Consider the following 12,671-nt stretch of genomic DNA (forward strand, 5'->3'; position numbering starts at 1 on the left):
GTATAGCATTATTTTGGAGACTCTCAAGTTCCTTCAAGCCACCATTTTGAAAGCTATAACTGACAACAGCGAGCAAACCATTCTAAGAAATCTGGATTTGGCAATCTTGGAATGCAGTTTCTCTCAATATCTGATTCATTTTTATGCCTTTGATTGTTTGGTTTTGGTCAATTTTTTCCACTCTTTATTCTTCCTTAACATCTTATCCTCGCAAAGTTTTCATAACAACAATGTGTTAGTATACTCCATATCTTCCAAACTGTGTCTGATGTAAAAAGAATCTGTTTCTGCCTCATAGCTTTCTGCAGTGAGACACATCAAGCCAAGGAAAGAACTTAGTGTCTTCAGTTTTGGACCAATGTTTGTTTATGGGTATAAAATGAGTGTTTACAGTAATTAATAAGGTATAAAATTCTTGAGGGTTATTTCTGAAAGACATGAAAACTAATTTGCAGATAGTTCTAGGTGAAACTTACAATCAGGAGTGGTGTTTCTATCTTTTAAATCTGTGCTACATAAATCTGCTGTATGATTACACTTATGACACCTATGCTTAGATTTAGTTTGATTTATTTGAAAGGGTACAGCTGTGAAACCATCTCATAAAGCACTAAGAAGAGGAGGAGTGGAACTGCTCTGCTACTTAATGGATATCAATTACATTTTTCCCTTTCACTAGCGTCTGACTGCTAGTACAGAACTTCTTTTTACACAGTACATAATAGACTTTTAAGGAGTTCATGTAGAAAGGTAAATGTAATTGTAGATCGCAAGTGTTATTTTGACTAAAAAAAGTCTAAATAACAAAATTACATTCTGTCTTCTTCTGTATCAGCGGTGATGTTGAGTTCTCCATGATGCTCACATCCTTCCTCTTTATAAACCAAGTGAATATTAAGAGACTACCTAAGGCTGTAAAGCAAAGCCCATTGCTTATTCATAAAACAGATCCTTCTGTTCTTGTTCCCAGGACAGATGTAGTCCCACCTGATGATGCCTGACATCAAACCCGTGCCTTGCTAACTTTCCTTCTTCCACCCAGACCAGCACAAAAGAAGACGTCTGCATGAAGTCACCAACTTTCTAACCAAAAGCAGCACAGAAGAGCATCGCTTTGACAGCAGCACTTTATTTTCCAGATACTGAGACCACATGTCTCTGATATAAGAAAATAAAAATCCTTCCACTAAAATGTATATTTCACGGTTGGGAACCCAACCTTATGACTATTTTATTTTCATTTGACAATGGCATAGTTGTGAACATCCTGCTAGTACTAGAAATGTACATGCTAAAACAAAAATCAGGTGTTATTTCCTACATAAAGGACTTCAATCCCAAAATGGACTGTAAAATAAACGAATGGAAAGATCTTTTCTGAAATGTTGGCAGGGTTGCCTTCTCCATTTTATTTTTTTCCTCCTAACATTTCTTAGAATGAATAGAAATCAAAATTAAATTATGATACAGATGAAAAGTGTTACTTGATCACATAAGTAAAATGAAAAAAAAAGTTTTTATAATATTATTAAAATGTTAGATTTAAGATATTACAAAAATCCATTCCAACACTTACAGTTTACATAATGCTGTACTTTTTACTTTCATGGGAAATAACTACTCCTCATTTTTAACAAAACATTTGGTGTTTGCAGCCATAACAGACTTTTGCACAGATACTGAAAATTAAGCTCAAACCTGCTGCAGTTCAACCCACCCGTACCTACAACTGTTTCTACCTAAACACACCCATTACCTGTGGCAGTTTGTACTTGTACATTAATTAATCCTACATCCAGTTTGCAATTCACAACGCTGTATAACTATTCCTTGTTACACAATAATAAAAAATCTGTCCTCAGTAAATTACAGATAGTTGCATCCAAATGGATTTTATCTGAAACAACTTCAGACTTTAGCAAGGTAAATTCTTATGAGTTCACATGGGTTTCCTCCTACATCCTCAATACGTGCATATTAGGGGTTACTGGCGACTATTAAGTGACCTGTGATGAGGAAGAGTGTGTCCTGTAGACTGGTGGAAACCCATCTAGAGTCGCTTCTAGCATAATGTTTGTTACCCTTGCCTCCTACATACATGTACTTGAAGGAATGGGTGGATATAAAGATAAAAGAACCAAATAGTAATGTAATAATATTGCAGTGGCGCTGGACAAGTTACATCACTCAGGGAAGAACCACCAAAAGAATGACCTGACATGACATCATCAATAGGAGGGATGCCTACAAAAATGGAAACTCTGCATAGTCGCATGCTTCTTTCCATCTTTATGTGGCTAAAAGTTGTCAGTCCTTTCAAGGAAAAAAGCTACTAAAACAGCATAAATTGAGCTGGAATCCATTGGGTCAGCTCTTGAAGGCAGCATTACAATATCAAAATATCCTCAATTTCAAAGTGGAACTTTAATATACAAAGTAAATACAGTTAAACTGTATAGAAATGCATCCCTCAAACAATACCAGATCATTAATTCAGCCAGAAAGCGTGTCAGTACACCATCCTACAATGAACTGGAGTTCAACGCAACTTCAGCAGTCTTTTAAACATCCACACACACACACACATTATATATATATATATATATATATATATATATATATATATACACACACATACTAGGGGGCTTCGCTCACTAACCCCCGTGTTTGGTTTTCCGGATACACACTTTTAAGATTTTTTTTTTCTTTGAATTGTTCCTATTTCATTAGTTTCACTTTTATTTCAGAACTTCTATAAAAACAATATTTGTAATCTTGCAAGTCCCAATATGCTGAATCTTTTTAATGAGGTCAGGATAAGTTTCTCTGTTTGGAATTTCAGCACAGACACAACGACCTACATCATCAGCAGTCAATAATTTTTTTTTTTTTACAAAGTAAAAAAGTAAGTAGAGTTCTGCATTGGACTCCTGTCTGTAAAGTTGTGCTATTTTCCTCTCACATTTCCAAAAGTACATGGGGTTACCAAGGTGATACCCCAGCTTTTGTCTAGTTTTTTGTACAAGGGCTAGACAGAACGTTTTTGACTCCTGGGGTAAATTTAGCTTTTTAAATAAGCAGACAGACAAATATATATATACATGAACAAAGTAACCAATAAATGCATGTGCGGTAAACTCTGTTTTTGAAATTCTCAAGATTCTTTATTTGTCACATGCATAGTTATACAGGACAACACGCAGTGAAATGCATCCTGATCCGCTTATCAAAAACTGTGCAAAGTTAGAAGAATATCAGTTAGATTAACAAAAAGTCATAGATTGAAAGATAACAGTATAGTAGAACATAATAAATAAGTAAAATTATGTGAATAAAGTAGAATTAAGTGTTAAGGTGCAATAGTATAGTAATTAGTGTGCAAAACCAAAGTTAGACTGGTGTATAGTTAAATGAGGCAGTTTGTTTGTTTGCGCTAATGCGATCTTTACTTTCTTTTTTTATATTTTCTAATTTTCGTACTTTCATATCCTTTCTCCACATGTGTATAGCGGCAATGTTTTTTTTTTTTTGAGCCTTTCTAATTTCACTGGTTTCATTGTCTGTAACCTGCTCTACATGTGTTTAGTGCCAACGTTTGTAAAAGTCTTTATGAAGTTCTACTTTGTCTTTTACTCATTGTCTTTTAATTCTGAGCCGGATTGGATGTGCTTTTTCTTCAATTCCACTTGTTCTGGGCTGATAATTACTTTCTTTATTTTCTGAATTTGCACCTCGATTATTCTTTTTTGCTCTTTTTTTTTTCCGCGCTGCTTTCTTCTTCGTTTAGATGTCGACATTTCATTTATATCATACTGTCCTTATACGCTTTATATGCGCTGAGAGCCCTGGATCTGTGTGTGCTCAAATCCTTCACAAGAATGAATGTTTGCTGCCTATTGTCCTATTTGATAGATTGTAAATAGGGCGTGTCTTTGGTCTCGTGGGTGTTTAAAATGTCTTCCGAGAAGATCACGTATCGTAGACTTGCTTTTCCATTCCAGGATTTTCTTTTATATATAGAGAGATATATATTATATATCAGACTACTACTCCAACAGCAACACATGCAAGATAAAGGTCCCATCTTAGGCTGGATATCAGTCCATCAGTAGACACAAACACATGACATACACACACTTTACAGCATTTCTGTTGTCACCTGAAAATAACATTATACATGCTTTGTATTATGGTAAGAAACTGCAGTCTCTAGGTGTAAATACTCAAACACTGCGTTCCCTTCTCAACTGCTAATTAACCCTCTTTATTTAGTTTTTGATTTTATTTTTTATTTAGTTTAGTTTATAGTCATTTTCTAGTTTTAGTTTTTGTTCTTTTTTTTGTTTGCATTTAGTTTTTCAGCAATTAACTTTTAGTTTTTGCCACACCAAAAATGTGCACATGGATACAGTTTTGCAGGTGTTAAACACGGTTTTCTTTGTGGCTGTCAAATTGTATATAAATTCATGTTGCATATATCAATTTAATCCATACAGTTCAACTGTCTGTGACAGAACTCCATTTTATCCTGTAATGTGACAGTTCAAGCCTTTCAGTATAATCAGACAACACAAGAATCAAATAGCAAGTGTGCTCTGATGTCACTGTGATGGCCCAGGTTGGCTCCTCGATCCCTGATTGCTTCCAGAAGTGTCTTGAACCTGGAACCACTGGGGACGTTCTTGAGGATGAGCTGGGCAAATGAGGGCACACATAGTCAGCAGTCGGTTGGTGCAAAGTGTTGGGTGCTTTTATTTAAAACAACAATCAAATAAAGTGTTCAAAGGTGCAATGCTCCAGATCTTGAAGGATTTCAGCAGCCAGAGGAGACATCCACTGCACAATCAACCTTAACGCAGCTCAGGTCCCCATTGCCAGTCCCAGGCTCTTGGGAGGGCACCACACTGAGCCTTGCTCCTCTGACTCCTGCTGCAAATCCTTGGCTTTACGCCAGAGCCCAGCTGGAGCGGTCAGTCACTCCTGCTCTCCAAAATTACTTAGCAGGAGTGACTCCTACCCCTCAAGCACTATGTGCTACTATAGGGGCCATCTTCCATCTCATTCACACGGACTCCTCCTTGATCCAGTCTCTTTTTTTTTCTCTTGCCACAACCTCTATTCCTTCTTCTCTTGATTCCTTTGCTTCTTCTCTCATTCTCATCCCTCTCTACCATGTAGTCTCCCTTTATAACACCAATTGGGTGCAGATGCTGTCCTCCTCCTGCTCTGAGGTGTGAATGAAGCACTTGATTGACATGCTCACATTTGCACTTGAAAATGCAATCAGCCAAGCACGCCAATCAACTTCGGAGAGTTCGGCGGGACTAGCAATTATTTGTTCAAATTGTGCTTCACCTTAGAACTCTGTTATCTGTTACTTTAAACTGCAACAAGTCCGAGCAATGAAGAGGATAAGGGTGGATTTAGTTTTCATTTTTATAGCCAAGTGCTTGACTACATTCACCATTTAATTGCTGTTTGTTTGCTGTTCAGTACAGATCTAAAAAACACAGGCTGCAATGTAAACACACAAGATGAAGCCACCTCCTTTAGAGATGCAAAGTTCTTAAAGTTTTTTTTTGTTTTGTTTTGTTTTTGTGCATGATCTATCAAGATTACAATCTGCAATGAGTCAGATAGTTCTAAAAATTTACCACTGATGAGCCATATGTTAAGCATGGTAATGTTAGACAAAGATAGTTCACTGCACACAGATCCACATCAGAGTTTATTTTAACAAGCCTAATGATAGTCATATCTGCTCTACTGAAATAAATTCTAAGCGGGGTGGCATACTTCAGCATTAACACTGCTGATGAACTCCCGAGCACAGCATGTCACGATCCCCTGTTTAAAATTCTACAATGCTGTGGCATTCTAAATATATTAAGATTACTGCAGTCCATACATTTGCTACTGATGAAGCTCTGCGACACTGCACTACGTATGTTGAAAAACCAGTACTAATAACCTGATTAAAACTTAAACGTATATGTATAACGTCAGCTCGATAGACTGCATGCTACACATCTGCTTAATATGTCACTGCAAAAGTGCCATATTCAAACAACTAATATCTGTGCGGAGTAAGGTTAAATTGCTAAAATTCCTACCTTCTTTGGTGTATATTTAGCAGTCTAACTACTGACTGAATATGAAGTGTGGGAGTGGCTTTTGGATCTTGAAAAATCCTCCATGGCTCTAATTTTCTAAAAATGTATCTATATCTTCCAAATTATACGTGTGACATGTTGGAGTTTAAGTGCCTTTTTATTGATATTTGGTGAAAGTTGTCTGCCATTTGCTAACAAAGGGCAATCTGTGATTGACGGTCAATTGTGGCCAAAGAAATGCACAGAATAAGTCATTCCCAAGCGATGAGGCTTTGGTATTCACTGTCAGTTCTAGTAGGAAAACACCGATGGATGAAATGATCAACAAAATCCACATATTCAGACAACAGCAGCGAGATGTACTCTACACAAATCAATGCTTGTTTCTAACAAAATTTACGACCGAGTGGTTTTAATTAATATTTATATTTTTGCAAAATTACAAAAAAACTTTTGTTTTTGTTTTTATTTTCTCATTTTCGATTAGTTCTAGTTTTTAGAAAAAAATTTCATTTTTATTTTGGTTAACGTCATGATTATTTTTTCGTTAGCGACATATTTCGATTTAGTTTTGGTAACGGCAATAACACTTACCAGTGCTTCAGAGGTCGTAATTTGCTACTAATATCTTGAAATATTCTTTCTCATCAACAAGTTCAAATAGGGAGTTAGTGGAATTATTCCGCTTGTGTGGAAGCTAAGAACAGGCAGTTACAGACACCACTAAACCCAGAACTGTCCGTTATAATGCAGTGGCACCCAACCTATAAGTATATAAAGCAAAGTAATGGAAATGACATCCTGTGATGGACTAGCACAATTGTACAGGGTTGGATCCTGGCGGAAGACACCAGCTCTTGAGGTTAAGTTCCAAAAACATAAACTTTGCCCTATACTTCAAATAGTACAGTGTTATTTTTATTACTGGATTTTTTTTAAAAAAAAGTATCATGTAGCAGAACTTGGTCATTCATCCAAGTCTAGTCCAATATTTTTATTCCTAAACAAGCAGTAAAATACAATGCTCTTAATTTTAAAACAAGGTCTAGACATTATTTTAGTTTACTGCCAAGTTTCACATTTTGGGTTGCATGAAAATGTGCTGTGCCTGGCTGTCACAGATAAACCAAATAGTTAACGTAGCCAAGGGTGGAAAATAGTAATGTTAAAACACATCATTTCATAAAAACTCTTATAAGATCTTAGTTATTTTCTTTTAAATGAATACTAATCATTTGAAAAAACAAAAGCCAGATATTCTATCCAATCAGACATCCTTTTGTGATTAAGGGGCCACATTGCAGATATTTTACACCAAGGCAATATTTACATTCTGTCCGAAGATTGCACCACTATAATATTAACGATTCAATTGGTGCAACATTTATTAGACATTTTAAACCAACTTATGAATCAAGCCTTCTGATTTTCTGCCAGCTACACAAATAAAACCAATATTTAGTCACGGAGAGTAAAATGAGTTACAACCATTTCAGAATCTATTGCTTTATTATTTGCTTTTACACTTCCAAAATCAACACCAACTGTAAAATTATTGCTTCGTAAGCTCTCTGGTATTTGACTGTTGCAATCTGATGCTAAAGTAAAAAAAAAAAAAATTCTCTTTTGGCGTTGTTTTAAAAATCTGACATTGTAAAACATCTTTTCTATTAAAGTATATGTAAAAGATAACAATCCCAGACTTTTTAAACCAAGTAAAGTCAAAGATTATGTGATATGATATTATGTCAGATGCCGCTGACCATTTCTACAGAGTGCATGATTTTCTGTCTTACTAAACACATTACAATTAAAAAAATACAGTAACTTGAACATAAATCCATACAATTCCTCATCATTTTACATCACTACCAATAATGGTATGTTTTATTGGATTTCATAATTTATACCCTAAATATATTTTGACAATAAAAGGCTTGAACTAATTAATATATAAGTTCAAGGATATTGTCATTATACTTATTCACAGGTACTGTATATGGCTCCCCACTCACTATTTAAATTGCTTTTGAGTACCTTAAATAACATCAAATGTCTTGACTATAAAATCCTTTATTTACAATAAGCCTGTCAGTTATGTGCTGTATATTAGTGAACAGCAGTTGTAGTCGGCAATCATTTTGTCGGAACCTAATAACAACTTTGACAGTCCATTCTCATGCTCAAAAATCTTAGTTCAGTGAACTAAACGTGGTAAATATGCAACTAACATATATGTCCTTTCACATTTATTTTACTAAATGATTTTTCTGTTCCACAAACTGTTACATGTAAATATATTGCAAAAAGAATTTCTTTTCAGATACAAAGACAAAGTCTACTTTTTGGTATAAGAATTACAAAAAATTGTCAAAAATGACTGAAGATTGTAGCTGTTCCATGTCATTTTGACTTGATTAATTTTGGGTAACTTCACTGGGAAGACTCTTATTGACCAGGCTCATAAAAAGTCCACACAAAGGTAGAATGAGGAAGGTGTTATTCATTTAAGCCATTTCCTCAAAATGTTGAAACATTGCCAAGTTAACTTTTACAGAAATGCTAGCTGGCATCACCCTTATGCACTTTCAGCCCTTTGGATCAACATTTTGACTCAATGTTTACTTATATCTTTTCCTGGTAAAGTATTTGTGAATAAAACTGCATGTGTGAAAGGGGCTTTGCTGACAGAAATATTAAACTTCTCATGAATTCACCTAAAATGCCAGACTCCAATAGCATTTAAACATTAACAGAAGCATGCTAACATTTCATTTTCATTCATGCATACTGATGGTATGAGACAAGTGACAGTTTATACAACCTGATATTTTTGTTTATCTAACCACTACAACTAAAATAAATTGTTAAAAAAAAACATGAAGTTCTTTAATTTAGAAGGTCATCTAATCTGGCCACATCATCTTGGCTACATTAAGGTAAACTTAAGGGATGTACAGAAATCCACAATTCACCACTGTTACGTGAAGCTTCATCTGCCAACTCAGTTGTTATAAAAATCTATTTGAAACTGTGCTGAACAGTCAGTAGGGGCGCGTGTAATCCACCATATCCTGCCAATCCAGGTCGTGCAATCTGACTGACCCACATGGAGACAACAAGATTCAGCAACAGACCTGCTCATTGACTTGAAGTTATGTGGTGTCACGCCATCATACTAAAGCTATCCCCTGCTATACGACTCTAATCACTTGCTGAACATATGTCTGACAGCAAATTTTCAGACTATAGAAGCCTAATATTTGCATTTGATGAAAACGTAATGCACCCCAGCACATCTAAAGTCTTTTAAGTAATTTTCCTAAATATTACTAACACATTCTCATATCCTATATTACACTCCACCAATGAATTTCTTCATAAAATAAAGCATCTGAAGCATAAATTATTTACTTCTTTAACCCTTAATAGACTCAACAGCTTGTATGTTTCGTTGCAGTACTATTTGATTTAGGATGTCTATATGTTTCTTTCTACACTGGAATGGGCATGCACTGTAATACAGTTAAAAACCAATAAAGAATACACATAATGAATGAAAATATTTATCAAAATAAAATAAGAATGGTTACTTACTGACTGAAAATACCCACTCTTTAATTACAGACATGCATACAGCTGGAGCCTACTCATGCAGTAATGAGTGTGTTGAATGAACTAATTATGGAGAATATACCAATACATGACACTTACACACACATTCATGATAATGTCAGGCTATATTCATTTTAATGGAGTTCAAATAACATAATAAGTGCCAAAACTAAATACACGGTGCCACACACATGTGCTTGGGAGGCAGGCTAAGGGCTTACCAAGGGTGGAACACAAGGTTTTTTCGAAATGCACTAACCTTTCCTCTCCCTCTCCTACAGATCTCCCAAAGAGAAACCAGCATAAAGTTCCTCTACTTCCTGCTTCCCTTTCCTAACCACGCCTCCCACCGAGGTCACTTCCGGCCTCAATTACTGGACTCCACCTCTTCCTTCCTGGCTACTATAAAAGCCCAGCACCTTTTCTCTTTAGTTATCCCTTTTTTGGATATGGTACCAGACATTATTCTGGTGCCATTTCTTGAAATTGTGATTTCTGTTGTATTGTACGTTGTACAATATAGGGGGTGGTTCCCCAAACCTTTTTCTGGTCTCTTTGTGTCTTTGCAATGAAAAATGGCAATGCTAAAACCATGAATCAAAAGCATTTAGCCACCTATGTAGAAGTTGGTGACAGTAAGAAATACATCATGTAATTTGGGTAAATGAACAATGCACCAGCATATCAGCTGCTGTTGTAAATTATTTCCCATTTGACCTTCCTTTCATTTTATCTTGTGCTGCTGTGCTAAATTGACTTTCATCATCAAACCATAGACTGTGAGCAGCACACACTTCTAAAAACATATGCAACACACCACAATTCTTGTTCAGTAAAAATTATTTTTTGCCATCATGTATTTTATAAAGCCTATCTTCATCAGTTGAACTGAGGGAGAAAATGGATGGGATATTGTCGGGAAATAAGATTTTTTTATTGTAGCAACATTGTTAAGAAAGTAATTGTTAACTTTTTATTTTTCATCTTTGATATTTATTATAAAGATAATCAATGTTTATTAAATATGTTTAAGTAGGTCATATGGATGTAAGCTTCCTCAGCTAATGTATTTTTAGACTGTAAGCTAAGGGAAACTTTGATGTGTTTTCCTTAAAGGTTAAGAAACTGCTTTGAACTGGCTAAATGAGCAAAAACTGCTTGCACAGCACAGACTGCTTAGCATGCATGCATACCTAATTGCACAAATAACCAAAATATGTTATCAAATGGTGATGTTTAAATGTCAGAAGTACACTGTGGACCCGAACGGCTCCCAATAATTCTAGAAATAGAGACAAGTGCACCGTTTCTGGAACTGAAATACTTTAGACCAGCTTTATTTAGGTCAGACAATGAGCTGGCTGCAGCAGATTCAGGAGGAACACAGTCACCAGGAGATCCTCATGTCATGAGACATCTGAGCTAGTAGATCTCCATGCCAGGAGATGTCTGAGCTATAGTATGCCATAACTACAAGAGCAGCTGAGAACCACCTGAACACTGCTGCACACTGGGTGCCTCAGTCAGCACCATCTATGACAGCTGCTAAACATCCAGGTTGTATTGTATGATTGTCACTCTCATTTTCTTTGCTAACAGTTTTGGCATATTAAGTAATGTTAAAGATTGCAGTTACTGGATAATTTAAACCTGCTCCCCTGCTTGCCTTATTGCTCTATTCCATAGGTTCTCGAGTTCAGTCCTGGTGTCTCCTATGTGGGGATGTTTTTGTCCAAACCCATTTCCTCTCTTAATTGCACTCCTGCTTAATTAAGAGATTATTTCCAGGACTCTGACTGTGTCTGGTTTGTTTGACTCCTTTCCTGCAATCTGGCAGTGGTTCTTCAATTCGTTGATTTTTTGTTATGGATTTATATGAATCTGTATTATTATAGTGATAGTTCTGAATTTAGTGAGTGGTATTCAAGAATACATTATATTTCCTTGTAGTTTGTACTGTTGTATTGTATTTCTGAGGTGGCAAAGATAGATTGGCCATTTAGTTCTGTGATGAGGATTATTTGTGTTCTGTTTTGTATATTGTATTTACCCCATTCTTTTACACCCATTGCATGCCCAACTTATCCAGAAGGGAGTCTCTCTCCGAATTGCATTTCCCAAGATTTCTTCCATTTTACTCTCTACAAGGGTCTTTTCTGGAAGATTTTTCTTGTATTCTTAGTGAGTCAAGGCTGACAGGCTGTCAAAAACAGGGCCTATTAAAGCCCACTGAAGAATTCCTTGTGTGCTTTTTGGGCTATACAAGAAAGAAATTGTAATTGTTGTTGATATGTGTCTGATTTAAGGTCATCATCCTTTGGAATATTTTTTGCCTTAGGGCAGCAAGGTGGTGCAGTGGTAGCACTGTTGCCTCACAGTAAGAAGATCTGACATCACATCCCAAGTCCTCCCTGCGTGGAGTTTGCACATTTTTCCCTGTGTCTGTGTGGGTTTCCTCCAGGTGCTCCAATTTCCACCCACAGACCAAAAACATGCAAGTTAGGTGGATTGGCAATAGTAAATTGGCCCTAGTATGTCTTGTGCTCTATGCTAGCTGGGATAGGCTCCAGCACCCCCTGTGATCATGTGATCATGTTCAGGACTGAGTGGTCCTAAATAGAAAAGTGCTCTGACCTAATAAAAAGTCTTTTTTGGATGAGAACTGGTATTTTCCTCAGTTTTATACATATACAGTATATATTGTCACATATGCGTGCCAGAGGATCGCCTCCAGTCCCACCTAAGGTATGCTGTACCACTCCGGGATGAAAAGGGGTGTTATTACTAACACTCTTGTCTTCTAACTGTTGACTGGGAAATAACACAGGCTACTGACATATAATCTGGATTATAAACCCTACATTGGGTATATAAAGGCCATTGGATGTATACAAATCTTTACAAAGCTAAAGTATTGCAAGATCAAAATGGAACAAAAATTTT

At 36.1% G+C, this 12,671-nt stretch overlaps 1 protein-coding gene across 1 annotated transcript in view; it reads right to left on the reverse strand.

Moving 5' to 3' along the window:
- The window catches only part of LOC114646896 (disintegrin and metalloproteinase domain-containing protein 12), a 604,012-nt gene that overhangs the window by 270,703 nt on the left and 320,638 nt on the right, over window positions 1-12,671 (reverse strand).

The sequence above is a fragment of the Erpetoichthys calabaricus genome, chromosome 2 (genome assembly GCF_900747795.2).
Source record: "Erpetoichthys calabaricus chromosome 2, fErpCal1.3, whole genome shotgun sequence".
Classification (NCBI taxonomy): domain Eukaryota; kingdom Metazoa; phylum Chordata; class Cladistia; order Polypteriformes; family Polypteridae; genus Erpetoichthys; species Erpetoichthys calabaricus.